The 25,748-nt window shown below is 40.0% G+C and overlaps 1 protein-coding gene and 1 long non-coding RNA gene across 4 annotated transcripts in view; one reads left to right on the forward strand and one right to left on the reverse strand.

The window, feature by feature from the left end:
* Nucleotides 1-25,748, forward strand: part of LOC145442933 (uncharacterized) — a 356,044-nt gene that overhangs the window by 245,076 nt on the left and 85,220 nt on the right. The gene's annotated exons all lie outside the window — the stretch shown is intronic.
* LOC145443686 (uncharacterized) lies at nt 102-3,137 on the reverse strand. Its single transcript, XR_013916512.1, has 4 exons — nt 3,035-3,137; nt 1,845-1,919; nt 1,544-1,787; nt 102-273 (listed from the first exon to the last, which is right to left on the reverse strand). It is a non-coding gene; the product is annotated as an uncharacterized LOC145443686 (long non-coding RNA).

Raw genomic sequence — 25,748 nt, forward strand, 5'->3', positions numbered from 1 at the left:
GTTGCTCATCTAAATTTCTTTTTGCATAACAATTTTCGGTTGGTTTGTGTGGATGAATTGTTTCTGCAAAAAAATTGTGGATGATTCTCAAAATGTTGAAAAGCATTGGATTAGTACATCCTCATACCTCATGAACAATTTTATGTTGTGTAGAAAATAAAAAGGCATGTCTTTGATTTGTAATTTTATTACTTTTGAATAGTTCTGGACATTTAACCAATAATACAGCTCCGCGTCGGTATGATATTGTATATTCCAGTTTGTCATGTCCGTCTGAAAGATAGAAGACGTAATAAGAACTAGGACGAAAATTGATCGAGCATCTCCTGATGACCTTTACAAATCGGTATCATTTCAACGCACCAACTATAACACCACGGATGTAGATATTGTGACATTAGAACTGGTCCTCCAAAGTATGGTATACTTTAGAGTGGCAGTCACTTCCTACATGCATGGACTTCCGTATCAAGCAAGGCACTCGAGTGGGCATGCATATAACGGACTGGGATAATAGCGTAGCAATCCCAAGACCCGTCGGGTCGGCGAAACATCCAAAATGGAAAAATGATTGATAACCGAATTTATAATTTTCTGAATTAGGAAAATCACGAGGCAATTTAGCTTCACAACTGCTACAATTTCAGGACTCACATCAACCCATCTCACAAGAAATGAAATATTCTACTGTGCAAATTCATTTTAATCGCCAAATTGCCAACAGCTTACTAATACAAACTTGTTTCTGTTTAGAGACGCTTAGTAGGAATTAGTGGAAAACAAATGGAATAGTAAGGTCAATCATGGTGAATTCGAAATGTTTGCAAAACATCGTCGTTTGAAATAGAAATTCCCGAAGTTTTATTTCGTAATCTGTCCCAATAAAGGGATTGAAACATTGTCACAGAATCCATTTTCTTTTGTGATATATAAACTACATGTTACCAATATTCCAGAATAAATTAAAAATGAGATGCTGGACAGAAATGAATAGGATGGACGTGATATGTGCATTAAGAAATCAGTTTCTCTATTTTGGACCAATATATGTTGTGTCGTCGAAAGCGTTACGAGTTATTATTACATTCGCCTCGAACTATTTTTCTGGAAATGGATTTTCGGCTCTCGTTCATATGAAATCGAAGGCCCGTATTTTCAAGGCACTAACACATATTTCACGAAATGCAGATACAGAATTCGCTTTGATACAATACAAATCAGCCTAATTTCTAAATATAGCATAATGTTATTTACAAAATCGGTCATCTTGTTGCCGTTTATTGAGCTAAATTTGAACTGAAACTAGTGGGGCGAGCAGGGATCCGTGACGTTACAAGAGGGGTCCGCGACGACAGAAAAGTTGAGAACCACTGCTTTAGAGCCATATTGCAAAGAATTGACGGAAAGTGGCATCGTGGATGGGAAAGAAATCAGAAACTTCGTTTTATCAGAAGGTTATGTCATTGCTCAGTATCTACTTATACATTCACAAGATACCCACGGGAGAAAAATCCTGTAAGCAACACAATCAAATTACATCCACCTGCAAAACAGTTTGCTTCGATCCAATTTCCCGACTAAAAGCATTGTCCAATCTTCTCAAAGCAATAGTTACCAGGAGCACAATCTAGGTCATTCCTGCATTGACCTGGAACATCCAAAATTCCATAATTCTAAAAGAACTGTATTTCGCCCTTTCATGTGGATTTATTTAGACTCGCCTGGATTGCATTTGTTTGAGCTGCAGTTGTAACCTGGTGGACAGTCCTTCGTTACCTGACACGGAACTGTGAAATAGATGACATGTAATTTTCAGTAATACTCTTCCTTCTATGATAACTTACTTGGAACGCACCACTGGATTCGGCCGCTGCTGCACTGGTAACCCGGGGGACAGTCCAAACTCACTTTGCACGCGACTGGACAGAACAAAGACAAGCAGTTGTGAGAGGTGTTTTCGATGCATGTATACGCATTTGAGTGGAAACTGATGTATAAATTATCAACAAACTGATGCGTATATATATCCGTCATGACACCAAATATACTGTCATGATTCTGATTTTGAATAGGCGCCACTTAATGAGGCTCGGTTGATAAGTTACTGTGTTGCGACGGCGCCTTCAAAATTGACTTTTGTAGATATGCATTATGGTAATCGTCCGTTCGCGTCATTTTATGCTTTAACACTCGACTGTACCAAAGTTTTTTTTTTACAAAGTTGAATATGTATTTTAATCAGCAGATGCTCTGAAGTTCTTCGATTAGATAGATATTGATGTCTATAACACAGGAATTTCACCAGCTTGGTAACAATCTGCAGTAGCAGGAGCACTAACGTATAGTGGTGATATCCACAGCTGCAACACCCTTTGGTTACGGATTCTATCCCGACTCCAGAATTCCTTCCTAACTGTTGGAGGTGTGTCTAGGTTCCTTCTCGCCATCTGATCCGAGTAAGCGGTGTCTTATAAAAAGCCCAGAAGTGGTCCGTGCAACAGGTCGGCAGATACGGAATAAAATGAAGAAAATGGGCCTGCTGTACAGTGTAGGCCTATATGACTTTTGCAGTCGACAAGCAACATCAATACCACAAACAACAACACCAGCAGTAGCACTAGCAGGTTCCTACTACCGCACCAAATATGACTAATATGAGCAATGAGCAGAGCATTCTGCCCAAACAGCTGTTTGTTTGCCTGACAACGCTGTGTAGCTGCAGCGTAGCTTGCAGGCTGACGGGGATGATTTGTAGTCGGGTATTGAAAATATGAACATGGCTTTTAAGTCAGATGGCCATGATTTATGGCCTGCATCCCCAATTTCCATAACCTTTGTTAGGTGTCAGTATTAGAAACATTGATCACCATTTTTCTACGGTCCCATAGGCCAGTAGGTGAGTATGTGCCGTGGAATAAGGTAAAGATATGTCAGTTATATGACAGTTAGTTGAAGGTCCCAGATATATTTTATCCACGAGACACATGTATGGTTACGCAGTTATCACCCGAGTAGGCCTACTATATTTACTCACCAGGCCAACATCTCTTTTGCCACTGGTAACAATAGTAAGCAGGTGGACAGTCCTCGTTGGTGACGCAGTTACGAGAATCTAAAACAAAAAAGTAATAATATTATATGTAATTGCACTTCAATCCGTTTATCATAAGGCAGATACTGGTATACCAGTGTTAACGGTTGCTTTGGTGGTGGCCGTTCATATTAAGTATAAGCAACTAAAACGTCATCTCCGTTTACGTCATCCCACTTATCTAACCTGGCCTGATATAATATAATGGCAGCAACAAAGACGATACCACGAAGCAAATTGGACGAGTAAGACCAATTGCTGATATTATTCAGCTTTATAATTCCTAGGTGGGAGCGTATTGTCGCAGCTAATCAAACCATCTAAATTTTTATTTCATATTTGTGTATTACGACAGGCCCGTGTATAAAATGTCATTTCAACCCGGTTCACGAAGTCAGAAAAGATTGCTGATCCCTGTTCTAATCTTCGATTACCTGAATCGGAAGCATTTCTATCTGAGATGAGTTTGCTAAAAACACAGAAATTGCTCCAATTGTTCCGAAATCGCTCCAATTCGACATATAGCGAGTATATCGAAGGCGTGTGTTTTATGTGCCAATATCAACATAGCTACCCCAGTGTACACGTGAGAGGGTGATGAAAAACCCGTTGCGACTGTTGTAATAAGCCGCATTACATCCTCTACATATGGGTTCAGTGCTGGCGAGGCGAGCCGTAGGTCGTAGGAATACCCAGCTGTTATTAATATCCAATGGTAAATGTGACAACCAACCAATGAATATTGTGGATGAGGAAGAACGTATGAAAACTATATCATATTGCCAACACCCCAAACACTGCATTTCTACACGATATAAAGGTTAGAATTTGGATAGTTGCCCTGAAATAATTTAACTTCGAAATCCAACGGCTCCTACATGCCTTATTATCCACTCAATATTAGATAAAGATCACAGTATGCAGTATTAGTATGTTGCATGTAGCCTGCCTTTTATTGGCTGATAGTGCCGTATTACTAAAATTAGCCTAAAGCCGAAAAATTAGAAAGGAGAAACGAAAATACATATGTTGATTTGGTCTGTTACAGAGATTAACAGATTGTCAAATTCTTCGTGTTCGGGCAAGACTTTTCGAATTTGCAGTCCAAAAAATCCGCCCAGGAAATGAATCTGGTCAAGAATAGTAGTATTTCTACTCCCGTATTCAACGTTCAAAGCCATTTTGAAATTAGGAGGTGTCCGGCCAGTAATAAATCGATAAGATAGTGGTCCTGTTCCTGCTTGAGCATCACCATCTTTGGTCTGTATAGTCAGTATTTATATCTTAACTGATAGCTGAAAGCAGTGTTGTGACGGGATGAGTCGAGTCATGACTTGACTCAAGTCAACTTTTTCGTATGAATTGACTTGACTTGACTCGACGCTTCAGAAATGTGGATTGACTCGTGACTCGGAGCAAAATTTCCGAGTCAATTTCAAGTCAATTAGTAAACGGTGTCGATTAAATCATTATATTTTATGTGTATGTTTGGATTGTTAGCGATACGCCAGTTTCACTTGTGAGAGCAACCAGTCCTTCACGAGCGGTAGCCTACGTTTCACTGATCCTCTATCGTTAGCCCATACATCACAATTAAATTGACCGTAAACGATCACAGCTTACGTTGTCGCAGTAGTAGTAGATTGATCTAATAGCATTTAGCAACGTATCTCTATTCCTTCGACGGCTCTATGCTTACATTGCCCAGCACTTTATCAACCCTCGTGTATGATTCAAATCGAACGAATTTAGTTTATGCGTTTATTTTCTCACGGATGTTTAGATGGTTAGTGTATTGTACCAAATCAGTTTATTTCAACTTCTCGAAGCTTCGTATTCGATCCTCTATTCGGCCGATAATACCAGAATGTAGCATGCAGCTATATACGGTTACCCACATATTTTATTAGCCTTTCTACGTATGCGTGAGCGATTCAGCGCACTTTGCATGTATTGCATATTTAACTTCATATTGCTTATTTGATTCAAGATAAATGGCCAATTAATCTGTCTTTCAATCAATCTCTCTAATGACCTCGAATGATCAGTATGATCACTCATACTTCGAAAATTCAATTTGACTTGAATTGTGACTTGACTTGACTCGGGTCACCTCCGAAAACGACTGACTTGACTTGACTCTAGTAACTTTCGAAAATATATTGACTTGACATGACTCGAGTCAAAATGTGCAAAGACTCGAGATGACTCATGACTCGGAGGTAGTGACTTGATCCCAACACTGAACAAAACTTTAAATTTACATATAAACTGGAACTATGAATACGCTATGTAATGATTGAAATAGAATTTGTGATTGGGAAAACGCGTATATAGACTAGTTTACATATGCCCAAGATAGAATCGCCATGTATTTCAACCAAAGTCACGAAAGTGTTTGATTTTATTGTAAAGCACGTACTTCCGTTACTTCACTATGGTATTTCAGTTGAATACTGATGGACCGTTCGTTAGCATTGGAGTTATACATCCAATGATACTTCTGACATCTTTGTTCCATAAGCTGAGTCATTTTAAGAGTCAATCTGCAGTATGCGTACGCAACCCCATAGTCATTTAGAGGGGAAACGGAAATGGAACATGTTATGCGTAAGATGAGATGATCAGGCAAAGAGGGTGTGACGGAACTTGTCTCGCACACATTTAGTTGCTTCTGAATTTCGTAAAACATTACTTCCCTTTTCTGTACCATGCGCAATGCAGTCAAGTTTGAAAGGTCACGTTAGCGTCTTACGTAAAATTGAAACGCCCGTGTACGAGGGTGTTCGAATCCTAATGAGTGCCGATCTTAATGAGACTACTGTTACTCCAGGCAGCATATTGAAGAGAAAAAGTGTTTTCGTGTACGCCACACAAATTACAAGAAACTTGAAATGCGCCTCAACAACTCAAGCAATGACCATCGCTGCGCGACAAAGGATATAACGTTTCACGTTACTGAAGAGATTATGTTATGCAACTTTTCATGTACTACACCGCTGAACGTACCTGATGCACGTGTTCCACTCAGACAAAATATCAGGAAAATAATGGTTGTAAGTGTCATATTTGGATTTACGGCCGAATATAGACCTACGGTGAAATTTATTTGATGGATGCGATACCCTGAAATATCACAACGAGACGTTAGCAGATTCGGATCACCGATATTACGTTGGCTGCCCAATTCACAAATGATTATTATTATATATCTTCGCTGTCAGTGAGGTTGACAAATACACACACAAACAGGGATCAAGCTGTTCCTTAACAGAAATGGCGATATTGAAGTAAACGTTTCAAAATTTGAGGAAATTCAAGTTGTTTATCATATACAAGACACGAGGAGTTTAGATCTAGAGGTAGATATAGTTCATCCATTTCACATTTCGAAAACTACAATGTCTGCGTACCTCTTATCTAGGTTAACTGAGTAATACAAGGGAATGACATAACCAACTTTTCAAGAACATTGTCAGAGCTCACTGCAAGAACAATATTTGTTCTACTTATGACACAATATTCAGAAGAATGTTCTAAAACGTTTGGCATAGCTACATGCTGGAACTGAGCACGCGGATGATATCCTGTGGGTTTTGTCAATTTAGTTTGTTCCGACCGGATGTGACAACGACAGGAAGAAATATAACAAACCCAGACACTGCGTTGATAACGACAGGAAGAAATATAACAAACCCAGACACTGCGTTGATAGACAATTCTGCGATGAGAAATGTACTGGTTCTCCATCCCGAATAATATGGATTCTGCAAAATAAAATGTGGTCGATTCTTCAACCCAAACTGGGTTTTTGAGGTCTGACATTGACTATCAACGCCACCGTAGTTTCGACTAATAGCCGAAGTCCGAGTCAAAAACAGCCTCCACTAATTTTAGAGAACACAGCAGTATCACTGAAGCAAAACTGTTTCCAGAACAATTTACGTACCTCAAAGACTTTTCGTGCGCCTCTTGCAAGGAGTTAACGGACGATGATTCACATTTAATCCAATATGGCAAAGTACGTACCAGGCTTGTAATACACTAGGATTACATTATACAATACACCGAAACACATACGAACATTCAGAAGTATATTTTAGTTGAATACATTATGTATGTAAAAGAAATCCTTCCGTCGGCATAACCGAGGGAGATTTAATTTGATAATTGCCAACTCCAACATGGATAAATGAGATGCAAACCAGCCTTTGGACACCACGGTTAACATGACGTCATTGTAATCACTGGCTGGTACTGGGTTGTTCAATAGATTTGGACTAATTGGTTACTTAAAAGTTGTGAATTGGCTACTTCTCTACTGACGAACGGAGCGATCAATCGACTGACTAATAAATAGACCTGACCTTAATCCTTAATCCAATCGAAGTTACATTATGGCATCCTTTGTTGGGGGGCTGCCAGTAAAACTGCACTCAAGCCGCTGCAAAAACTACAGCATAAAGTACTCCGAATCATAGCTAGGGCCCCAAAGGGGCCTGGTTGCCCATCTAACAAGTCGCTGCTGAAGAGATTCGGCGTCCTAAACATAGAAGATATGCGGAAACTAGAAATCGCCAAGTTTATGCATCAGTTCCAATGCGGTCGTTGCCCCGAATATTTCAATGACTTCTTTACCTCGGAATCAAAAGCACACAAGTACAACACACGCGCGTCCACGTCGTCCAAATATCATATGATCGACCGAAAAGATCATCGCTCTAAAAAATACGCCGGACCTGATGTGTGGAACAGTATCCCGCATCTGACAGTCGACGAGCATGTCCACTAGGGTTGTTCAGAATTGACCGACTTTCAAAAAGTCTAGGTTTTCAGTCCGTTTCCCATGCCTTATACCTTAAAAACAAATTATGGCAAAATTTTTTTGTAATTCATCCCCTGCATCCGTGTGCACATTGCCGTTTTCTCATGCACCTAAAAATTTCTTCGGAATTAGGGGATTCCCCCGTTGTCAGTGACTCGACAGGAATGGCGTGTGTTCTCATTGACGTGACGCGTATGTTCTAGCGCTGATGAAGCGCTGAGCACGGCTGTGAAAAGGGGATCATTGATTAGTCAGGTGCCTTGCTGCTGTGTTGTTGATGGACTGTGTTTACGATTGAGGTGCAGGACTTATCAGGAGGCGTTTTGACTCATGCTATTAGCGAGTTTAGCGCGTGATTAGTGAACATAGTATTATAGCAGTATACAACTATTTGATATAATAGACCTGATACTCTTTTCCTTTCTACTGGGATAGAAACAAAGCTTGCAAATGTCTATTCCAGTGACTGGGGAAAACCGCCAGTCGGTTGCTCTAAATTTTTTGTTATATCCCAAGATATCAATATACTGGTATGAGTTTTTCCAATTTAGGAATAACTATCTTCGATAATCTATAACTGGATCTAATCTGGCTACTCCTGTGCAAGTTATGCAGTATGTGTTCGACCTAAAACTCTAAAAGAACTGAAATGTTTTCCACTATTCTTTGTTGCTTGACTGAGTTTATGTATATCTGTTTTTCTAGGATTAGCTGTAGTGCGAAATGTCTGAAAAAAAAGAAGAAAATCGCCATCTAGTGCAGCAGTTCCGAAGAAAACTAGAACACGATCGCAGACACAGCATTTCTTAGTTGGGCCATCTGAGGAAGCCATTACGGGATCTAAGTTGGCCACTCTGAGGCAAGTTATGCAATATGTGCTACACCTGAGAGAGTATTCATATTCAAAAAATGAACCAGTCAAGTCACACATCCAGATCGCAGTAGATGAAGTGATCGGTTTTTGGTTACTTGCTGGCATAAACACTATCACATAAGTCAATGCCACTAAAAGATTTGAAACAGTGTGGAAACATTGGCTGTCACTAAAGAAAACTTCAGGCCGGCAATATGTATCAAAATACAAAGCGACTTTGAAGCCAAACTGAGTAAGCTATGGGATATAGGAGCCCCTGACGCGATAGCGACAATTGAAGCAAGTAGACTTCTTTCCGACGATAAAAAACGTGAAGACATAGCATTTTATCAGGATCAAAGGGGTCCGAGATTAGCAACGATCGGTGGCAAAGATAAAGTGTTGAAAGCGAAAATCATGCAACAAAAGAGACGGACCATGAGTGCAAGAGAGTCTGCACCAGCATCAAGTAGCGAAGGTGAATTTACAGAGAGCTCATCTATATCTTCACAGGTAGCTGACACTTCTCACAGCACTGATTTTGAACTTGCACAGTCGACATCTGGTCATTCCGCTAAATTTGTGACTCTAAAAGCTCCTGTAAACCTATTCAGTGACGAAGACCTATGCCAGGTTTTTAATCGCTTGAAAGTCAGTGATAATGCCGCCACCATGATAACTGCAGCACTGATTAAAGCTTGCGATGGCAACCCTAATGACTTCCATCTTTCAAGATCTGGGACCTATTGACAACGCATTGCAAATCGTTTGAAAATTTCCGAATCTATCTTTGAAAAAATATCCACCAATCCACCAGAGCACATTGCATTGCACTGGGATGGAAAGCTCACTGAGTCGTCTAGGATATCAATTTGAGGCCTTGGCAGTGCTCGCATCGTCTGCGTATTCCGGCACATTTAAGAAAGGGAAACTTCTTGGCATTCAAACTCTGGAAAGTGCTACAGGAAAAGCACAGGCTGATGCATCATTTCAACTGCTGGAACTTTGGAATTTAACAAAATCTGTTAGAGCTCTTGTGTTTGACACAACATCCTCAAACACTGGTAAAAACAAAGGTGCGGTTTCGTTACTTGAAGAGCTGATTAACAGGAAAGTTTTCTACAATGCCTGTCGCCATCATATTTATGAACTGGTCATTCGAGAGGTTTGGAAGTGTTTGTTTGGATCGACAACCACAGGCCCTGAAAACACGGATTTTAATACCTTCAAGAAGAAGTGGAAACATATTGATAAATCAAGAAGCTATAAAACGCTGAAGTTTATTGAAGGCAGCTGGTTGGCGATGAAAGCTGATGAAGCAAAGCAAGAAATAATTCCACTGATGAAACCCAATTATGGAAAGCAGAAAGAAGTCTTGATAAGAGATGACTACAGAGAATGTGCAACAGGCACCTTGGCGATTTTGGATGACAAATATGTTGATCATCGTTTTCGCAAGCCTGGTGCTACTCATAGCGTTAGATGGATGAGTCAAGTCCTGTACTGTCAAAAAATGTTCATGTGGAGTGTGCAAATGGACTATTCTGAAGAGTTCATTGAAAAGTTGGAACGAATCAATGCATTCATTGCTTTGTTTTATGTTCCAGCTTGGTTGAAAACTGGTATTGCATGTGACGCACCTTGGAATGATCTCAAATTCCTTCATGACATGAAAAACTTTTCATTATGCAATCTCACTGTTGCTGATGTGGCATACAAGAAATTGCGAAAACATCATTGGTATGTAACTGAGGAAATGGTGGTATTTACCATGTTCTCGGCTAATCCAAAGATTCCTGACAAACTGAAGGAAGCGATGGCTGCTAAATTGCTGAAAATGCCAATCCCTGAAAAATTTCGCAGAGGTATGCCTCTCAGTCTGATCTCTGACTCTGTCTCTGAGTCAATGAGTATGGTCGATTTGATTGGGCCAGAATCGTGGTTTCTATTTGATGCTATACATGTGGAACATGATTGGTTGTGTCTTCCAGTTTCGGAATGGCATACTGATCCGGATTTCGTGACTGCTCAAGAATTTGTGAATACTGTTGAAGTAGTCAATGATGCAGCAGAGCGTATAGTAAAATTGAATACCGACTATGCTGCGTTCATAACGGATGACAAAAAACAGCGAGCGAGCCTCCGACAAGCTGTGGAAGATCACCGGAACAGATATGCAGATTTCTCGAAAGCAACCATTTCATCCACCTGATTTATATAATATTTTGCCAAGTTGATCTCTTTCTTTGCCTTATTTTTTCGTTTCCTGTGATGTTTATTATGTGGCTATGAGTGGATGTTACATTTACAGTTGTATTCTTGCACATGGGGATCCAGGAAATTGATGAACAGTGCCGGGTAGGTTTGAGGGGTGTAGGATATGTGATCCAACAAAATGACTATCAGTTTTAGGTAGTTTTGAGCAGTTCTAAGGCAGTGTGGGACATGGTAATGATATCCTGAACTAGGAATGACTTATATAGTGGGGTTTTGTAGCACTCCAAACCGCAACAGCTGCATAAATCCATGTTATATGTCGCTTTAACTAGGCTAGGTAAAGTCGTGACACTCAGATTTTAGGGGAATCCCCTATTTTCAGCTGCTATACTTCCAGCTCAATGTGCACACGGATGCAGGGGATGAATTACAAAAAAAAGTTGCCAGAATTTGTTTTTAAGGTATAAGGCATGGGAAACGGACTGAAAACCTAGACTTTTTGAAAGTCGGTCAATTCTGAACAACCCTAATGTCCACATTCAAGTCGAAATACAAGCAATTACTATTAAATAAACACAGTCCATTATCAAGATTACCGGACCACGACTGACCTATCGATCTCGCTTCCCATGACATGCCGCCCTATTCTTGTCGCATTCTTTTTCAACACCGTCTTCTTTACTTTCATTCAGTGTGCATGCCTCCTCTTTACTTCGCCTAGGCCAAGGTGGGTGTCTGATTCCATAGACAAATCCAAGTCGCTTCGACATCTTCCTGTCTATTCATTGTATCGCATTTTTTGTAGTGTATTGAACTGATAAAATTGCTAATAAACCAATGATGATGATGATGATGACTGATTTAGACATATGCTGATCAAACTGTTCCTAAATCCTCGAGGATGAGCGTCCGACACACCGACTATCACGGTAGCACGAAAATTCGTATATAATATTGCTTTTATCGCAATCAGCGAAGACGTTTTCGCAGGTCTAAAGCATGAGCAGCGTTGACGTGAACATTACTCAAGTGTGGAGCATATTGCCATCATTTCATTGTTGACAGTATAGGATTGCCAAACTATCCAGACACTGATCCAAGTCAGGGACGATCACATGTACAGTGTCAACCATAATTGTCCGGGTGATTGTTTCAACAGGCGTTGACATTGCCATATTTCCGACTTCGGAGTTGGAATATACGTTGCATTCAGTGAAAAGTATTCTGGGTACCCATGGATTGCGGGCCGTATTCAGAAATTTCGATCGCTTGTAGGTCGGAGCAGAAAAATTATTCTAAAATGATACACCCGAATCCACACATTCGTTTTCCCTTGAATGCAATTTCATCAAGTCTATATATAATAAATCGATGCATGTTATTGAGGTATTTTATGGCAGCCTTGGACGATGTTATTAGTCGTCAGCTTACGGATCATGACCTCTGACAGACTCGAACTAGTAACCTATTGGTTTTGCCGCGGTGATTATGGTACTCCTAAATACTATTTATTGTAATCTCGAATGAATTCATACGTCCTCGATGCACATATTTTAAGCAAGGTCTCAGCAACTGTTACACGAGCGGTACTTATTGAATGAATATATGCATGATAGATATCATATTTCATCCCTTACATTTATACATGCCATATCACCACATTACCACAATGTCAAGCTTCTTTCCTTCGTACTGACGTGTTTTAAATTAAAATGGAAGGATGTGCTCAACCCCATCAAGTCAAGGGTTTCCTCTGAAAAGGGTATTCTATGTAGGCCCTGAGGAATATTGTATTATGATGCTAGCTTGCCATGGTATTCGCTCTCTTAGGCGTGGTGATCGAGACAATCTTGTATTCATTGTGCGAACAGAGCTTGCTCGTGCCACAGAGAATACTGGAATATATACATGAGGATGCATTTTCATCGTTGCGAGATTCTGAATTTTCACCAGTCTAAATGTCGGAAATTTTATGTGCTGAAATACTGAAACGTTCCCCAAACAAAAATAAAGTCCGTGATTATGACGATTGCATTTGATAATTGCTAGAATACTTACTCTCTCAATCGATGCATGCACGGATAGAACGGCGCAGTGCATACGAAAACTGCGTGCGGCAAGCGAAACGAAAGTACCTCTAAACCTCAGCCGGGAGTTAAGTTCGGACAGATCTAAACAACCTAAATGACTGTTACATTAAACCTTCATACCAAATATGTTTACCTTTGTGGAAGCAGGACTATGGAGTCAGTAAATTTCACCACCGATTCCAACTACGATTCCAGACACTTTCAATATACTGACTCCAACTGCGACTCCTACTCCCAAGTCTTTAAATCACCGACTCCGGCTCCGACTCGGACTCCAACTCCGACTCCAACAGTACTACAAATTTACTTCGAAAAATATATGCCACAGTGACGGTTAAATGACTTTCGTATAACCATCAAACTTATGCAAACATAATTTTCACGATGGCATACAAAATTGTTTTATTGTGGCACAGCTCGAAATATTCATCGTGAAAAAACATGAAAGTATTCGTTTCGAATTATACTTCCTATTTTTATATGCTTTTTTTTATAACACAGATAAACCAGAAATACTCTAATACAGACCTGGGCAAAGTGCGGCCCGCGGGCCAAATGCGGCCGCGAAGCCATTTTGTGCGGCCCGCGAAAGGTTGCTTAAAATTTATAACGTTAAACCTGCTTTTTGAATGCTGATGCGTGCACTAAAACCACAGGCTGTATCAACTAAACAGTAACTTCGTTTAATTTGAATCCTGTTCATTAATATGCCACGACTATGCTGCCTACGTACCTCGCATGTGTAATTCAGATTATGGCAAAGTATAAGTAACAATTAAATTTATTTGAAATCACTCTTCCCATATAGTTTAGGTCACAGCTGCTTTGTTGCCATTGTCACATTACGCATTATACGTTACGCGTTTCAAGTTGTTAAGTGAGGAGTTTAAAAATCCGAAGAGACTCTTTGGGGTACATAACTTTAATATGCATTCTGGTTTTAATATATTTCTGCCATGAATATATTATTAAAATGTTTCAAAATCATTAATTCGTAAAACAAGTCGATATGTGCTCGCAATTACTATATGACTCATCATATCTATCACCCATAAATGATGAACGGGCAGGTCAAAAATAGAAAGCCGAAAAGCACTAAATATTTGTATACTGGAGTTCGGGGTAAACCCGTCCTTTTAGTTTTTGCCGGGCATGTGGCTGAGATTAGGGCTTATAATTATGACAAAACACGAAACAGTCGGTCAAGCGAGGGCGAATTGAAGAAAAACTGCAAACCTCTCCAAATCTCAAGGCTATTTGAGCTGCGCACTGCTCGGAATGCTGCAACCAAGACGTGCGGACGTGTTGAATTAAAGTTGCTCTGTGTATTGCCCGACTCTGATATTACATAATTCTCTCATCAACAATAACCTTCCATACCATCAAACGATCCGTTGGGGTTGCTAGCAATCTGGTTGCCCTTTTTAGTTTGTTGTGATATCATGATAGGGGGTTTGGGTGCGAAATGTTTCACTACCATAAAGTGGAGCGCGCCTCAAAAAGTTTGAGAACCACTGTTGTAGTGTCTTAATAGAAGAACGTGAATAGGGGTTTAATAGAGTTAATTTTGTATTATGTTTAGCATTGTTACGAATCATGACGGCACATAGATATATTTTTGATTAACCGCCCCTTTCTCAATACCTAACACCAACACATTCACTAAAAATATTTAATAACAATGTAATTTTAAAATAAAATTATTATACGCAAGAGAATATAGCTAAAAATTTTCACTCGGCCCGCCAACGTATTTTTTACTTGTCATTTGGCCCGCAGAGGAAAATAATTGCTCACCCCTGCTCTAATATGTATGAATCATTCAAACATGATATATATCCCTCCCGTATAATCAAAATGTGGATAAAAATAATGGAAGTGTGGGTCTTGTGTATGAGTCAGCAATTAATACAGATATGGGCAAATTATCTCACTACAGACTATACTGATGTCAAGCATACTCTCTTTCACTACTAATAGACGGTGGTCCGAAACGAAATTAAGGGAGTAGTAAAATAGCATAGGTCTACATGCACTTAGTCCAGTATTCAAGGACTAGGACTATACATTAGGGTTGTCCAAAATTTTGAAAATCTTACAAATCCTCCGTTGTAATGTCTTATTCCATAGATTACACTGGTTTACAAATTTCAACTATTTTTTCAGGTTTGGGTTTTGACAACTGATTTTGGCTAATTATGGGGCGCTGATTACAAAATGGCCTCAGATTTTCTCCATCACATCACGTTTTTGAGATATGAAATATCGCTACTTTGAAGAAAAAAAATCAATTTTTGACCCCCTTTGTTTTCAAAACAAGAAAATCTGATGCAATAAACACTGTTTTATCTGCAATAATCCAGCTTTAATTAGCAAACAAGCATTCTATATTATATTCAAACAAATTTGCGTTGTATTTATTAAAATTTCATGCCTTGGAATAGAAAATAAGCAGGCAAAAGAGCAACTAACAAAACTGGTACAAGCGTGACATTTTATCGCAATGAACAATGAAATGAGATTATCAGAACATCAAAACCGTTCTCGAAAAGTTGTAGTAGCATGACCATGGCTGGCTTATCTGTCTAGATTTGAAAATGGTGAACTTTTTGCTGGGGCAACAAAGTGGCTACACCGAATACCCATGTTTCCTATGCTACCGGGACAGCAGGGTCAAGGATCACCACTGGAACAAAGATGAGTGGCGTCCAAGGCTCACCTTGACGCCAGGAGACAAACATATCATACGTGATCAGTTTGTTGGTATAAAAAATATCCTCTTGCCTCCTCTTCACATCAAACTTGGTCTCATGAAACAATATGTAAAAGCTTTGGATTGTGAAGGGGGGTATTTTAAAGGATATATGTTATGCTTTTTCTGGTCTCAGTGAAGATACAAAATAACTGGGATTATCAATGGACCTCAAATAAGGCAATTGGTAAAGGATTAAAATATTGTATATAATCAATGTTGCCATTCGAGGCTAGAGCTTGGAATGCTTTCGGTGCTGTTTTTTGGGAACAAAAAAGCAGAAAATTATAAAGATCTCCCAATGGGAGCTACTGCTTCGTTATGAAGATTTGGGATGCAGGATGAGCATCAAGTTAACAATTTGAAGAGCCATGAGGATGAGTTTAGACAAAACCTTGGGAAAGTTATTGAAGAACAGGGTGAACGTTTCAGCCAAGATATTAATATTATGGAGGCACGTTATAAAGGTCGGTGGGATTTATGTATTCATTTATTTCCCACATCAGTAAAAATCCAGTACGAGTAAGGACAAGGACACAGTCGCCACCTGTAGCTGGATTTTCGTATGATAGCCGACTATTGATGGAGTTGGAAGAGAGAAATTACAGATACTGTTCATAAAAGAAAGTCCCTCGAAAGAGAATTTTTAAGCTTATTGGTGAAGACTTCATATTTTATGAAAGCTATTTTTTTACTGTTTCTGAACTCGCCCTGCCCAAGTCCCTGTCTTCAGAATTTCTACACTTCATTGGAATGTCTATGTGCATATTATGTGAACTCTAGGCTGTAATTCAGAATACCTTATTACTGTCCTATCCACATGTTCGTCAGCATAATGTAGCATTTCATTTTATTATGGTTGCTCTTTTGCACGCCTATTTTTAATTCCGGGGCATAAAACGTTATTAAAGACAACTCAAATTTGTATGAATCTAACATAGAATGCTAGTTTGCTAATTAAAGCTAGATTATTGCAGGTAAAACAGTGTTTATTGCATCAGAATTCCTTGTTTTGACAACAGAGAGGGGTCAAAAATTGAATTTTTCAAAAAAATTAGGGATATTTCATATCTCAGAAACGTGATGTGATGGAGAAAATCTGAGAGCCATTTTCGGATTCAGCGCCTCAAAATTAGCCAAAATCAATTGTCAAAACCCAAACCTGAAATTTTGTGTAGACCAGTGTTATTGATAAAAAACGACACTGGGCCTAAAAGAAGCTCACAGGTAGGCCGTTAAGATTTCGTGCAAAGCGTTTGAAAGTAGCTGCCGAAGAATGGGCGTGCCACCGACCATAGAACGGCGAGAAGACTATAATCACGAAATCACGGCTCTTGATTGGCTAATCGGCTATGCTTTAATGACCACGACAGCAGCAGCTTGTTGATTAGGCGATCAAGGAGTCTGCTACCGGCGGCGATTGTGAAGGCGCATTGTATGTAGGTTGATTTAGGATTGATTCAGGGTATGTTGAGTTACGAAATACATGATGAACAAACAACAGCTGCTCACAAAAACGTCTAAAGCATGACCGCTTTATTGTGAAGGAAATCGCCGTAGCCTATATGCCTTGTTTTCAACGAGGGAAAGCATAGGCGCTTATGCAAGTGGCGACGGATTCCTAGTCTCAGAAAGGATATATCATTATTGAATACAAATATAAAGCTTAACCACGACACTATAATTTGTGTGATCTTATTGGGCTCAGGTTGTAGTACATATAGTTGAAGTTTTGAATGCTCTAAGGATCGGCTGAGTCTGCGGGTTATGCTTGGCACTTCTCAGATGCTCACATCAAATTGTACTCACTTGCAAGTGTCGTCAAAGTCCTTAATGATGACGCAGAAAAGGGGTACAAAAGTAAGCACATACTATGCTGGATATGATATGTCAATGATATGGCAAAGTCCTTAATAATCTTGCAGAAAAAGGGTGTAAAGGTAAGCACAGAAAATGCTGCATATAGCATAGTATCCAGCTTAGTTTGTATATCATATCAAGCATAGTCTGTGCTTACATTTACACCTTGTTTCTGTGGCATCATTAGGGACTTTGAAAACACTTACAAGTGAATTCAATTTACTGTAAACATCTGATAAGTGCCAAGCATAACCGTCTGATTCAGCCGATCCCTAGAACATTCAAAACTTCAACTATGTACTACAACCTGAGCCCAATAAGATCACACAAATTATAGTGACGTTGCTAAGCTTTATATTTGTATTCAAGAATGATATATCCTTTCTGAGACTAGGAATCCGTCGCCACTTGCATAAGCGCCTATGCTTTGCCTCGTTGAAAACAAGGCATATAGGCTACGGCGGTTTCCTTCACAATAAAGCGGTCATGCTTTACACGTTTTTGTGAGCAGCTGTTGTTTGTTCATCATGTATTTCGTACCTCAACATACCCTGAATCAATCCTAAATCATCATCTGTTAACCTACATACAATGCGCTTTCACAATCGCCGCCGGTAGCAGACTCCTTGATCACCTAATCAGTAAGCTGCTGCTGTCGTGGTCATTGAAGCATAGCCGATTAGCCAATCAAGAGTCGTGGTTTCGTGATTACTAGTCTTCTCGCCGTTCTATGGTCGATGGCACGCCCATTCTTCGGCAGCTACTTTCAAACGCTTTGCACGAAATCTTAACGGCCTTCCTGTGAGCTTCTTTTAGGCCCAGTGTCGTTTTTTTAATCAATAATCTATAGAATAAGACATTACAACGGAGGATTTGTAAGACTTTCCAAATTTTGGACAACCCTACTATACATGCACTGTTTTGTTATACGAAAGCGGGTGAGCTACGTACCAGAAATATTTTCGATTTTGTCAAGTGAAAAGCAGCCTTTGGTTAAATTTGCAGCAATGTAACGGGTGATGATGTCACTCACGAAACCAGACGATGTATTTGCTTCTTCACGGTAGCAGGATAAAATTCCAAAAATTTCACCTATTCGTGACAGCATCAGTAATTTTGTGTTGGTCGCGTTTTATTTACGATATTCCTCCTCTATGCAACTGAATTGCATTTTGCAAATTATGTCCAATAATATAAATATCGTTACTAATAAGTGTGATTTTTGGTACTTACAAATCCTATTTTATTTATTATTCATAATTTTAAGAGACCATTAAAAGCACTTGTTTTCATGTGTAAAAGTTAGAGCCGGAATCGGAGTCAGGAGGATTTTTCGTAAACACCGAATCCGACTCCAGCCAGTATGTTTTTCACGATTCCGACTCCAAAGCGTGGTTGAAAATTTTTGAGACCCCGACTGCCATCCCATAAGGGAAAATGAGAGAAACTCCGATTCCACATACCTGATTTCAAGGCCTTCTGGTTGGCGTTGAATTTCAATTGTTAATTCATCATGTACTTATTATATGATGCTAATACCTATACCAGTGCTTTTTAACCGTTTTGAGCACCATCCACACTTTTTTACAAATAATCCCAACCAACCGAAAATTGTTAACTTGAAGCGTCAAAGCAGTTCAGAGCAGTGGTTCCTAATTTTTTTTTATACCGCGACCAATATCTGCGTTTTAATGGCATCTCGCGACCCAAGCCACGCACATCAAATGGAAGTATTATTATGTAGTATCAGTTAACAGAAGAGAAGAGTCTTCTGTTAACTAAAATCTCGGCGTCAAATAACAACAGTGACAGTAGCGTATCAAGTAACAGAGGAATTGGAAACTAATGATTAGAATAGCAATGATTATATGATGCACGATGTATTGAATACAAAAGACTATTCGAATCACCACAATCTCCACCACCAAATAAAATTGAATACAAAATTGACACATCAGCACATCAGAATCATTTTACGCGGTCCCCGTACCATTCCTGACACTTTCTAACTCTATTAGATCGGCGCGGTATTGACGTATGCGATGAATGGTCTTCCATCAGAGAAGTCTCATTCTCGGGCTCTTTGTCACCCGACGCCTTGTCACAATCATTCGATGTCGGACTGATTTCAGCCCTTGTATCGGCTATCGCTTCCCGCTTTTTTTACATCGATGGTGGTAGGGTTCGGAGCCAAGTCTCTCACGGACACGGTGGACTCTTCTATCTTCGTGGCGTATTAGCGCGTACTTGGGATTCACATCAAGCAGCTCGACCGGGTCGCAAAGAGGTCTCAGACTTCGAAGATCGATGAAAACGTCACAACAGTGCCGAGTCGGCGATAAGTAACCAATCAGGAATCAAGGGTTCAATCATCGAGCGTTTAAGAATAGATAGCTAACTTACGGATATATACGCAACACCCGTCGTCACGCTTGCTTGTTCAGAGGAAATGACTGTTCAGCAATCTGAACGCAACATAATTGCTAATCCCATAGTTGACGACCCAAGCGCTCAAATTAAATAACGTTGATCTTATTTGAAAGTTACTGTCGCGCTGATGCCGAAAATATACATTAAACTTTGATCAGGGCAATGTAACCCCTTCGAAATATTTCTCAAAGTCTTAAAATCGCGTCGTTCTGAACAATCGCAAGCACGCGAGGGCCATTGTTATGGTCATTGTGCCGCGTCACGGCGATTTTCAGACTTTGAAGGCTATTTCGGGGTGGTTCCATAGCCTTGATGAAATTCTAATGTATATTTTCAGAATCAGTGCGACAGTAGCTTTCAAGTACGATCAACTTTATTTAATTTGAGTGCTTGGGTCATCAGCTATGGGACTAGCAATTATGTTGCGTTCAGATTGCTGAGCAGTAACTACCTCTGAGAAAGCAAGCGTGACGACGGGTTCTGCGTATCTATCCATAGAGGTGTCAAACTCAACTTGATTCGCGGGCCGGATTCAAACCTTCTGATCGCTCGCGGGCCAGATCAGTATAATGTTTCCAGAATGTCAACTCCTGATCCATAATATACTTTATTATCAAGACTATACCCGAAAAGTTATATTCATATTGCATTACATTATTGATGATATTGGTTCCATTCTAGGATCATCTTCATTCGCAAAACAAAGCAATTGGCAACAATACGATAATTGACACGATGAATATAGTTATAGACCGCCAAAACAGTTACTGTAATAACGATACAAGTGAACATCTTCCTATGCTCCCTACGTGATATGATAGTCGTATGCGCCGCGAGAAATAGGCCTTCAAGCGATGTAGCTGCAGCCACATACATTGGAATTCGGTCCATTAATATTTAATCAGCCCTAGAGCTTGTCTGGAATCTGAGTAGGCCACCTTTTGAGTCAGAAGTGGCACAGCAGGGCGTGTCCAGATATTTTAATTATATCATTTGTGTAGCTATCATATCCTCCGTGTAGTCTGCATATAACGGTTTCCAATTGGTGTTCTATACTCAGTGTGCACGTTTTGCCTTATCAGAATTTGATGTCAATGTCAAAGGCTCGCTCCTAATACTGATGACTAGACTAGATTGCAACTACAACACTGTTTTCGGTGGGTGTGATATGGCCTACACGCTGGTCCTGCATTTGCTGTCTTTAGTTCTTACTAAAAACTGTACGTTTGTTAGAAATGTGCAGGATAATACAAGCCTTTTTTTCGATTGACTCAGATGACTCAGAATTGCTTCGCGGGCCGGATGAAACCGTCTGGCGGGACGGGTGCGGCCCGGGGGGCCATACCATTGACACCCAGGGTCTAGGAAAACCAAAAATCGTTCATGTGGTGTCGCGTTAGTAGCTGTACAAAGCAACGATCGCGCGCCATGTCTCACATCATTCGACACCATTTCCCACGCAGATTCCACCAGCCGCTCAGTAACAAGAATCTATTTGATGGTTCTCCAAATCGTTTGGTTGACGCGTTTACCCTGAGAATTACCAGTGGAATGATATGGAGTAGACCTGCTAGTGGCGACACCACGTTTCGTTAAAAATGTAATTGAATCTCTGGAGATGAAAAGAGCTTCCTTTATCGCTGTGGATATATTCGGGAACCCCTACCACCGAAAACAGCGTCTTCAAGTTGCACATCACGGCAGTGTTGGGATGACTCGAGTCACCTTTTTCGTATGACTTGACTTGACTCGAGTCACTTTGCTAAAATGACTTGACTTGACTCGGCGTATCAGAAATGTGGATTGACTCGTGACTCGGAGCAAAATTCACGAGTCAATTTCAAGTCATCAAGTAATCGGTGTCGATAAAAATCACTGTATCTTGCATATGTTCGGATTGTTCGCGAAACGCTGGTGTAACCCGTGAGAGCGACCAATCATCCAATGCTAGTGTGTTTTACTGAGCCTCCATTGCTCTCACACCAATAAATTGACCACAAACGAGGTGATCGAAGCTTACAGCTTACGTTGTCGTAAACTAGTAGTAAGGTAATTTAACAGCGAAAATTTCATTTCTGTTCTCTGTTCGTACCTTAGCCAAACTTCTTGTTTTATTAGAATTGCATTCGAATATAGTTTATATACTCCTCAACCATTGGCGCAGGCTCGAATTGTATCATATCAATAAGTAAATGGGTAATGTATTGCATCTTATCAATTCGTTTCTCTATTTTGGCTGGTAACTATAAACTGAAGCTATGTAATTGCCTCGAAGTTAACCAGTTCTACGAATATGTGAGCGATACAGCGCATTCTTTCGTGTTTATTTAACGCTATATCCGTTGATCGGTTCAGAATCAATGACCACTTAATCTGTATTTCAGACAGCTAGCTAAATACTATGACGTAATCATACCTCATACTTTGAAAAGGCAACTTGACTTGAACTGTGACTTGTATCGTGACTTGAATTGACTTGACTCGACTTGACCCGAGTCACCTTCAAAAATCGAGTGACTTGACTTGACTCGAGTCAAAATGTGCAATGACTCGTGACTCGAAGGTAGTGACTTGATCCCAACACGGTTGGAGTTGACATATCAGGACATGGAAAAACAAAGGGAAATCGACTGTATTCATCCACAACAATCAATAAAAACCTGTTGCTGCCACCTACGGGTCCTTTTGAAGTCCATACTAATGCGCTGCCCAGGGCGAGTAGCTCTAACAAGCTGATGATGCGCGTTGCTGTTGAACAACCTAGCTTTGAATTCAGAGCATTGTCTACAGTTACTCCAAACCTTTTTGACGTCTTCAATTGAGCAGGGTAGGTTTTTAGGTTTGACAAAATGATTGAACTTACGGATGCCCGAATGTCCAAAGAAGTTGTGAAGCTCGCGTAAATCAGTGGATAATGTCGTTAGACGGCAAATCCCAGATATAGTCTCAGGCGCAATATTTTCCACACATGGTCTGTGAACCATCTCGTAGTCGAAAACACCAAGTTCCAGCTGCTTCCACAGTGTCAATTTAGTATTTTCTATATTACTGCGGCGCTTTTTCTGAAAAATTACCGACAGGGCCTTTAAGTCAGTTCTCAATCGGATTCAACGACCATGCAAACGATACCACAACCGTCGAATAGCTTGCACGATTGCGGCTGCTCCTTTTTCAACAGCAGGATAAAAAACTGTAAAGATTCCTGATAATTCAGCTGTCGCTGCCTTGGACACGAGGGATATGATGGTGGGGTGACCACGTACAGTTGCTAACAGATGTCGGGCGTAGACCTCGTTTTTCTTCTTTTTTTGTAAAGAGACTGCAGCTCGGGGATAGCAACTTCGTAATTATCAATTTCTTTAATAAATGAGATTACTTCAGGTGATGCATAACCAGAGACGGTCAAAGTAGTCAAGAAAGCTACTCAAGTAGAAGTAGCGACAAAAATCTACTCAAGTACGAGTAGAAGTACTTCTTTCATAAGCAACCTAAAACTACTTGAAGTAGAAGTAGTGTGGACTGACTCTAAATCTACTCAAGTAAGTAAGTAGTTGTGAAAACGATCGTAATTCGTTCGCATGGACTGTCAAAAGCTGCAAATTACGCTACGCGGAAGGTGCAGAGAGCTTGATTCATTGATGCATCCCAGGAGATATCAATTTGGGACAGCATATAAGCATTCGTCCGCATCATGGGATGTAAATGATAGTATATTGATATAGAAATGCCATTCTGATCCTTTGTTTACTCGAACACCCGGTTTTACAGAAAATCACGGCATGACGCCCTCCCCTATATTATAAGGTCCCTAGTTCAGTCGAAGAGCAATACCGTGAAATTGTGTCGGATACGGCTTCAACACTTCCCGCGATTAGTATACGTTAATTAAAAATATGACAGATCGTAAAAATGCCATATATTGTATAGCTTTATTTTCGGAAAGTATAAGGCATTACTACACTTGACTTTATACTTCAACAGGTCTGTTCTCCAAACAAAAGAACTGAAACTATAATTAGAATTCAACGTATGATACTCGTAATTGAAAGAAAAATACATATAGTACTTCTAAAAAGCGGAAAATATATTTCATGTCTTTTGTCCCGAAAGTTTCGACGGTGGTCTGCTAAAACTAGTCTAACGTTAAAAAAAGTGAAAGTCCACTCTTTCAGATTAGGACACGTCATGGGTATAATATGTAATTGCTAGATTGCAAAACGCTAGTTTCAAACGTAATGGGGGGCATACTTACTGTGATGAAATATGTGATATAAGCGACAATAAGGTGTGAACGGAACCTCGCAACCCGGTATCTAAGTTATATTCAGCGAAACTTTCGTTAAAACACATTTGTCACTCCATATATACTGTGCGCGAAGAGCAACGAAAATTCTGGGTATTACATGACTTTTATGAAAATTGAATGTTGGTACTACGTGAAAACAGCCCCGAAATTCCTTAGGCTATCTTTCTTATTGGGGCATTAAACTACTACTTTGAGTAAGTACCAGAAGTAGAGGAAAACTACTTGAGTACTTCGAAAAAATAGAAGTACTTCGTTACTGACCACCTCTGTACATAACCCGACAATATTGCCAGCTTATTTACATCAGTTATAGCTTCGATTAAACTGTTCAACATCCGCTGCCAATGAGAGAAGATCTTCACACTATCTGCAGAGTCTAATGGAACGTCTAACAACTGAAACTTTGATTTACTTCTCTCTGGACATTCCTACAGGCGATCTTTCTCCAAGCAGCGAGATACAATTTAAGTTAGTAAATTTGTCGTACCAGTAAACAGAAGACTCTTGTTTCGTTGGATTTTGCTAACTTAAATCTCGGCGTCAAAGACTACAGTAACAGTAACAGAGGAATTGGTAACTAATGATTAGAAAAGCAACGATTACATGATGCACGGTGGCTTGAATGCAAAAGACTATACGAATCACCACATAGTATGTTACATTTTACGGGCGCGAATGACATAGACAACACGCAGACAACACTTTTACGCAACGCAGCGCTGTGGGTACATTATATTCCCTTGCGGATCGCATTTGTACTGCATTTGTATTCAATTCAGATTCCACGGAAGGAACTATTCGGTGCAGACCATTGCGACGACTGGATACATCAATATCGCAGGTTTTGGCAAACCAGCGACGGTCAATTTTGGCCAAGGTCTTACCTCGGCAGATCTTTTTAGCACTGCTCATTATCCAGCCGTATGTCAGCTAAAACTTCACGTCTTCGTGTATCCCGACGCGTAAGGTGTAAGCCTCGAAACACATGTGCATCATATCCCCGCACCCGTCGTTGCACACCTCTACACTACAGCACCCCGACGTTCACAGTCGGTGTTTTCCACAGCAACCATATGTCGAAGAAATCTTCTCATGAATTCAAACCAGTTTGTGTAATATACATGTCGGCACATTTTCATGATCAAGTCATATTGTAATAACGACTTTTCACCGTGTCTCGCTATTGGCTATTGTAGGCTACCCTCCCCAAGACAGTGACCTCGGATAATAGCAAACAGTACATTACGTCTGCTGCAAGATGAAGTTATTGTGAAAGCTACAACTTAATGGTGCGTCGTAAGTCAAACAAGTTCCTAAAAAATGT

Source organism: Botryllus schlosseri, chromosome 7 (genome assembly GCF_051294905.1).
Source record: "Botryllus schlosseri isolate E-star chromosome 7, Bs_hap1, whole genome shotgun sequence".
Taxonomy (NCBI): Eukaryota; Metazoa; Chordata; class Ascidiacea; order Stolidobranchia; family Styelidae; genus Botryllus; species Botryllus schlosseri.